This window comes from Hippopotamus amphibius, chromosome 2, assembly GCF_030028045.1.
Source record: "Hippopotamus amphibius kiboko isolate mHipAmp2 chromosome 2, mHipAmp2.hap2, whole genome shotgun sequence".
NCBI lineage: Eukaryota > Metazoa > Chordata > Mammalia > Artiodactyla > Hippopotamidae > Hippopotamus > Hippopotamus amphibius.
Window position 1 is genome coordinate 202850748 of NC_080187.1, and position 6094 is coordinate 202856841.

General features: G+C 43.9%; 1 non-coding gene across 1 annotated transcript; it reads left to right on the plus strand.

The window, feature by feature from the left end:
• The first annotated feature begins 3880 nt into the window (after positions 1-3880).
• LOC130847226 (small nucleolar RNA SNORA69) lies at positions 3881-3999 on the plus strand. The gene has a single exon (XR_009052011.1). It is a non-coding gene; the product is annotated as a small nucleolar RNA SNORA69 (small nucleolar RNA).
• The last annotated feature ends 2095 nt before the right edge of the window (positions 4000-6094 follow it).

Consider the following 6094-nt stretch of genomic DNA (forward strand, 5'->3'; position numbering starts at 1 on the left):
TTTAAAAACGAAGAAAGGATAAAAAATGAAGCAACAGAACACGGGCAAAAAATAGACAAATTTGAAAAAAATTCTAGAAAAGACAACTCTTAGTCATTTCAGATTAAAACCTCAAAGAACATGACACACAAAAATACCTTTGGTATGTTTCCGTTCATATGAAACTCAACGCAGGCAAAACTAATCTATGACAATGGAAGTCAAAAGAATGTTTAGCTTTGGGAAGAGGCAATGTCGTCTATCTCGATCTGGGTGATGGTTACAAAAGAGTATTCATAGGTGATGCCATGATTACTTCCTTGTATGCGTATTAAACAACCATGTAAAAAATTCCATGGGCAGTTTAGACACAAATTACATACAGGTTAGTGAACTCAAAGCAAAAAGCAAGGAGATTGCCCAGAATGTTGAACAGAGAGAAACAGAGATAAAAGATACGAAAGAGAAGAGAAATAGAAGATAAAATGAGATCTCACATATATCTAAAAGGAGTTTCAGAAAGAAAAAAAAGAGTCAAGATCTGGAATTTTCCAGGAGGAAAGGAAAGCATTATCAGAATGAATAAGCACATCAAATCCTGAGCAGAATGAATACATAAATCCACACCTAAACATATCATAGTGACCCCGCCGAACAGCAAAGACAGAGAAAATCTTAAAAGCAACCAGCAAGACAAATTACCTATAAAGGATCAACAATTTGATTGACAGCCAACACATCATCCGCAAAATCGGTGCCTCCTATTGGCCAAAGGCCACTGCCAAGTTGTTGTCAACGTGGAGAAAGCATTTTGTTTGAAATGACTGCAGGGAGAACATTTTTCTCACTAAGAGCCTTCCGTGTTAAATGCATCCTTCATTCACTTATTCAACAGGTTTTCACTGAGCACCTATTACGTGCCAGCCAGGGAACTTCAAGGAACTTCCCTGCTCTCCAAAAGCTCAAAACTCTGGATTCAAGTGAGCGGTATGTGCTTTGGCAGTAGAAATACAGGGGCTCTAAAAGGCCAAGGAAATATATTTAACCCGAGGAGAGAGGTCAGGGAAAGCTTCAAGGAAGAAGCAAGTCCAAGCTGAGATCATCAGATGAACGGGATTAGCAAGGGAGGACATTAAACTTTGTGAGAGCAAGGGAAGACTGCACTATTGTATCCCTAGGATTCAGAACAGTACCTGGTACCCGGGAGATTCTCTATAATTGCTTATAGAATGAATGAACGAGCAGGCAAATCGATGCAGTGGCTAGAACACAGGTATCACGGAAAGCAGGTGGAGGCGAGGAAGCACTGCAGGTTTGAGCACCAAGGTTCAGTACGGCTAGAGAACAGAGTATGTATGTGAGTGTGGGGAAGGTGGGGTGATGAGGAGACAGGTGCAGGATGAGGCTCGAAAGCTAGACAGGGACCGGCTAGGCTATGTTAAAGGGTTTGGATTTTATTTTAAGAGCAACAGGAATTCAATGAAGGGTTTTAAGCAAGGGAGAGGTATATTAGATTTGCATTTGCAAAAATCACTTGAGTCCTAGTGTCAATGTCAGGGACGTTAGCACTGTTCTAATAAGGAGAAAGAAAACTTCCTCGCCAGTAATATGAGAAGCAGCTTTCAGATTTCCACCCAAAAGAGCTTGAGAGAGAAGAAAGAAGGGAGGGAGAGAAAGGGAAGAGGGAAGGAGGGGGAGGGGGCAGCAGGGTGGAGGAGGGAGGGAAGGAGAGAAACCAAAAGACCGTGCATGAGCAGGTCTAAGAAATAAACATAAAATCCTGGCTATCCACATCCTGCAGTGGGTGTGTTTTCCAATCAGCCCGGAGGCTTATGGCAGAGATAAAATAGGAAAGGAATATGTCCCCAGCTCCAGCTGAACATTCTGTTCAGGCTTTTCAATCTAAAAACTTCAATGTGCTGGTCGGCACCATTGCTGTTCTCATATTGTTTGCCCTGCACCGGGCCAAACCCTGCCCCAAAATACCAATGCGTCACATGTGGGCCCGGGCAAGTCTTCCTAACTTTATGAAGTTTGGGTTTCTCCCCTTCTCGCAAAAACAGTGAACCAGAGAAGGGTCCACAGGAATAATTATGCCTTTCCTTGTACAGACAGCTTCCATACCAGGGGCGGCAAGCCCACAAGAGTCTGGCTGAATAAAAACATGCCCCAGCCAATGCCAAGTTCAGCAGCTTCTCTGTTGGCAGCCCCTCTTAGGGCTGCAAAGCACTGAGGGAGCTGGGGGAGGTTCTGAGGATGCGTTCCTGGATCCTGGCATGTGGGAATCTCGGCATCTTTAATATTCACAGTCCATGGCACACGCAGCAGCCAAGCCGCAGTCACAGCTTGCTCTCAACAACTGGTTAAAGTTACTTGCTAGGATTGCACGCAGGAATTCCTCCAGCAAGATCGGGGTTTCGCTTTGTCTACTCAGCTGGAAGTCGGCCAGGACAGTGAGGAAGAGTTAAAGCTCAAGGAGTTCTCTGGCAGAACCACCTCAAGCCTGGGAAGGGCAACAGGATACCTAAGGAATGAAAGGAAAACCTGCCACCGGAAGGATGGATAAGCTGCCACAGGAACAGCCAGAGGGCAAGAGAGTAAAGAATTACTTCTGGGGCGGCTGTGGTCCACTCACTTGGCTGAACCGTGCCTAACTCCAAGGAGCTCCAGCCACCCAGACTGCAGCCTCCCACCTCTGCAGATGGAGAGAAGCATAACCAGGATGACAAGGCCCCTGGGGCCCCAGGGCTGCTGTCTAGACACCCTAATCACAGTCAGGGGAAGGGGAGGCGGGGTCCATGTCCTGGGCTCTGACCACGTCACTCGCAGAGGCCTCAGTCTTCTCATCTGCAAGATGGGGATCAGAAGAGTTGCCTCCTAGGGACGTAGAGAGAATTTTAAGGACTGAGCTCAGTGTGCCCAGGGCCTGGAGCAGACTAAGTGACCCATAAGTAGGAGCTCGTAACTATTATGAACTCTTCTCAAATCACATATCAAGATAACTGTTCTTGCCAACTCACTAAAGATACAGATAATATTTGATTTCATAACTGTAACCTAAACCCCTAGCACAGGGCCTGGTAAGCAAAGGAACTGAATACGTGGTTGTGGAAGGAAGGAGAGAGGAGGAGGGAGGGAGCTGGAAAGGGAGAGCGCCAGGGACTGGGTCCTTTATTTCTCTCTCTCTCTGGCTCCCAGCAACAGTAGCAGGCAATGCAGTGAGTATTTCACAAATATCGTTTGTTGTATGGAAAGTATCTCTTCATCATCTACTTATTCACAAAACGATAGTTGAGTGCCTGCTGAATGCAAAGCGCTGTGTTGGCATCGCTGGAAAACACGAACATAACGCTACTGCATCCCTATCCTCAAGGATCTCACGACTTAGGAGAGACTCACACATAAATAACTCTAGTAATGATCAAGTGTGAAAATACTGTAACATGGGTCCAAACAAGAGAGGCCCCTGGCCTTCCCACCCCCCCACCCCTCCCCCACCCCCACAAAATGACACAGCACTTTTCTCCTAACTGGTTCCTTCCTCTTTAAAATCATGGGAGAGAAAAATAAGAATGCCATCATGCCTGGATGCAGCCCGCTCATTCTTAGGAAAGCCTGGAAACACCCAACCCTGGGCTGGCTTCCCTGCCCACGGCTACCAGAGCTCAGGCTCAGCACAAGGGAGGGTCTGAGGTTTACTGAAGAATGTCCTGGTTTATCTTTCTCCACAATAACCTACGATATGGATTCAACCTAGGCAAAGCTTTCCCAGGACCCAAGAGGCAGGGTGTGATGCTCTAAACATCACTTCCACCGCTGGGAATAGTAAACAGTCTAACATCTAATTTCCAAACGATATTAGTGATGCTGTTTATAATTAGAATGCTAAATAAAACGGAGTCAAGCTGCTAGCTTTCAGAGGCCTCGTCGTATTATGCAGCTGAAAGAATATATGTGTGTGTGAATCTATGTGTGTATATATACCTATGTATATACATACACACACATACACACACACTACTTGTGGGTCCAGTTTCTGAGGCTTAGACTAGAGCATGGCTACAAAACACACTGACCCCATGGAGGTGAGAAAGGCAAAGGGAGTAGCCTTGACACACTAGCCAAGGATGGATTCCAGGAAATTGAATGGACCTGGGAACCCATGAAGATAGAAACATATTGCAGATTAGCCGCATTTGAAGAGGTAAACTCCAAACAGGAGGACCATTTGAGAAGCATGCAGAGTACTGAGTTGCTTCCCTCCATTAGCTAGGAGCCTCCCAAAGAGCCTACACATCCCATTTGCACTCACAACACAAAAAGAACACCAAATGTCAAAATCCCTAGAGTCTATCTAGCCTATGGCGTCTCTTTCAAGAAATCAACAGCCCGAATACTTAACTCAAGCCTCTTCTCCTTCTGTCTACCTTTTCTTCACAATTATATTCAGTGGTCTTTGTGATTCACAGCTGAAAAGTAAAGCACGAGTTTCTCTGCAAGTATTTCCCTCTCTGGACTTGTTGTTGCTCATAATAATTCTGATGACTTTCAGAGGAAAATGCTGAAAATAACATTATTAAGTCAGAGTAATGGCCAGTATCCTTAACACTTGCTTCCAAGTATTTCATCACCCAGTGCGTAAAACAACAAGCAGGCTGTCATTGGGAAAGTTTTTGAGTCAAGTTCCCTTACGGGGAAACATCATATTTATATTAATTGTATATCAAGGAGAAGGGTCTACAGCTAGTGCTTTCCCATTTACTAATAGTTACTATACGGTTGTTTAATCACATTTTCAATGATCCAGCCGGCTCAGTCCACTGACTTGGAAGATTTTAAGTGGTTTAAAACACAAAATTCTGGCCTCTTCTACTAAAGAAGACATGAGATGAAGAATTAGCATTTCTCTAAGAGAGATCTGTCCTTTCCCCATATGGAGTAGGCCACAGTGAGAGTAAGTGCCCCACAGCACAAAGAAGGAAGAAAAAGGAAACTATCAGCTGAAGAATGGATAAACAAAATGTGGTATATCCATACAATGGAATAGGATTCAGCAATAAAAAGGATGCAGATGCCAACAGCTGCTGTAACATAGGTGAACTCCAAAGCCATGACACTAAATAAGTCAGACACAAAAGGCCGCATATTATATGATTACACTTAAATAAACATCCAGAAAAGGCAAATCTCTAGACACAGAAAGTAGATGAAGGACTGTCAGACTGGGCCACAGGAGGGGGCAGTAACGGTAGATGGGCAGGAGAGATCTTTTGGGCATGACAGAAGTGTTCTGCAACTGGATTGCAGTGGTGGTTATACAACTGTATAAATTTACTAAGAATCAGTGAATTGTATACTTCAGAAGGGTGAATTTTATGATATGTAAATTATGCCTCAATTTTTTTTAAAGGGAGGAGAAAAGAATAAGGAAAGTATATTCATTATTGGACTTCTTTAAAACTTGGGTCTTAGTCACAGGGTCATAGAATGTCAGAGATGGCAGGAACATGTAGCTCAGTGCCTCCCTGAGCTACACCTAGAGCTCACCTGAAAAAGGTGGGGTTGGGGGGCTGGGGGAGGGTGGGAGGTGGTGGTGGTGGTGGTGGTGAAAGCCAGCTGCTCAAAGCTATTTACATAATTAATGGTCAAGCTGGGATGAGAACCCAGGCCTCCTGATTACTGGTCTAGTGTACTATTCACAACTTATCCTAATTATTTTGCTTCATGCAAACTCCCAAGGCATTAACCATACAGATAACCATTCACAAACTGATGTGCTTGAGTCAAAGGTCAACATTTTGGGGAATATAGAGCATACAGGATAACCTATGAATTAGTTATTCTCTGCTTGCTTTAGAGCTTGTATATTTCATTTTCTTGTCTTTTCAATATTTGTTTTTATGTGAAACCTATGCCTGTGTATGACCTTTAGACTAAAAATTCTTTCCTTACCCGAAAGAGTCACAGATGCGTTTTTTAGAAGCTAAATCGACTCTAAAAGGCTCACTGCTTCAGTACCACCAACAGCAAACATCCTAATTCAGACCTAGCCACAGTGGCCTGTCTTTCTAATAGAAATGTAAAATAGATCTTTATTTGCCACAAAATTAAAATG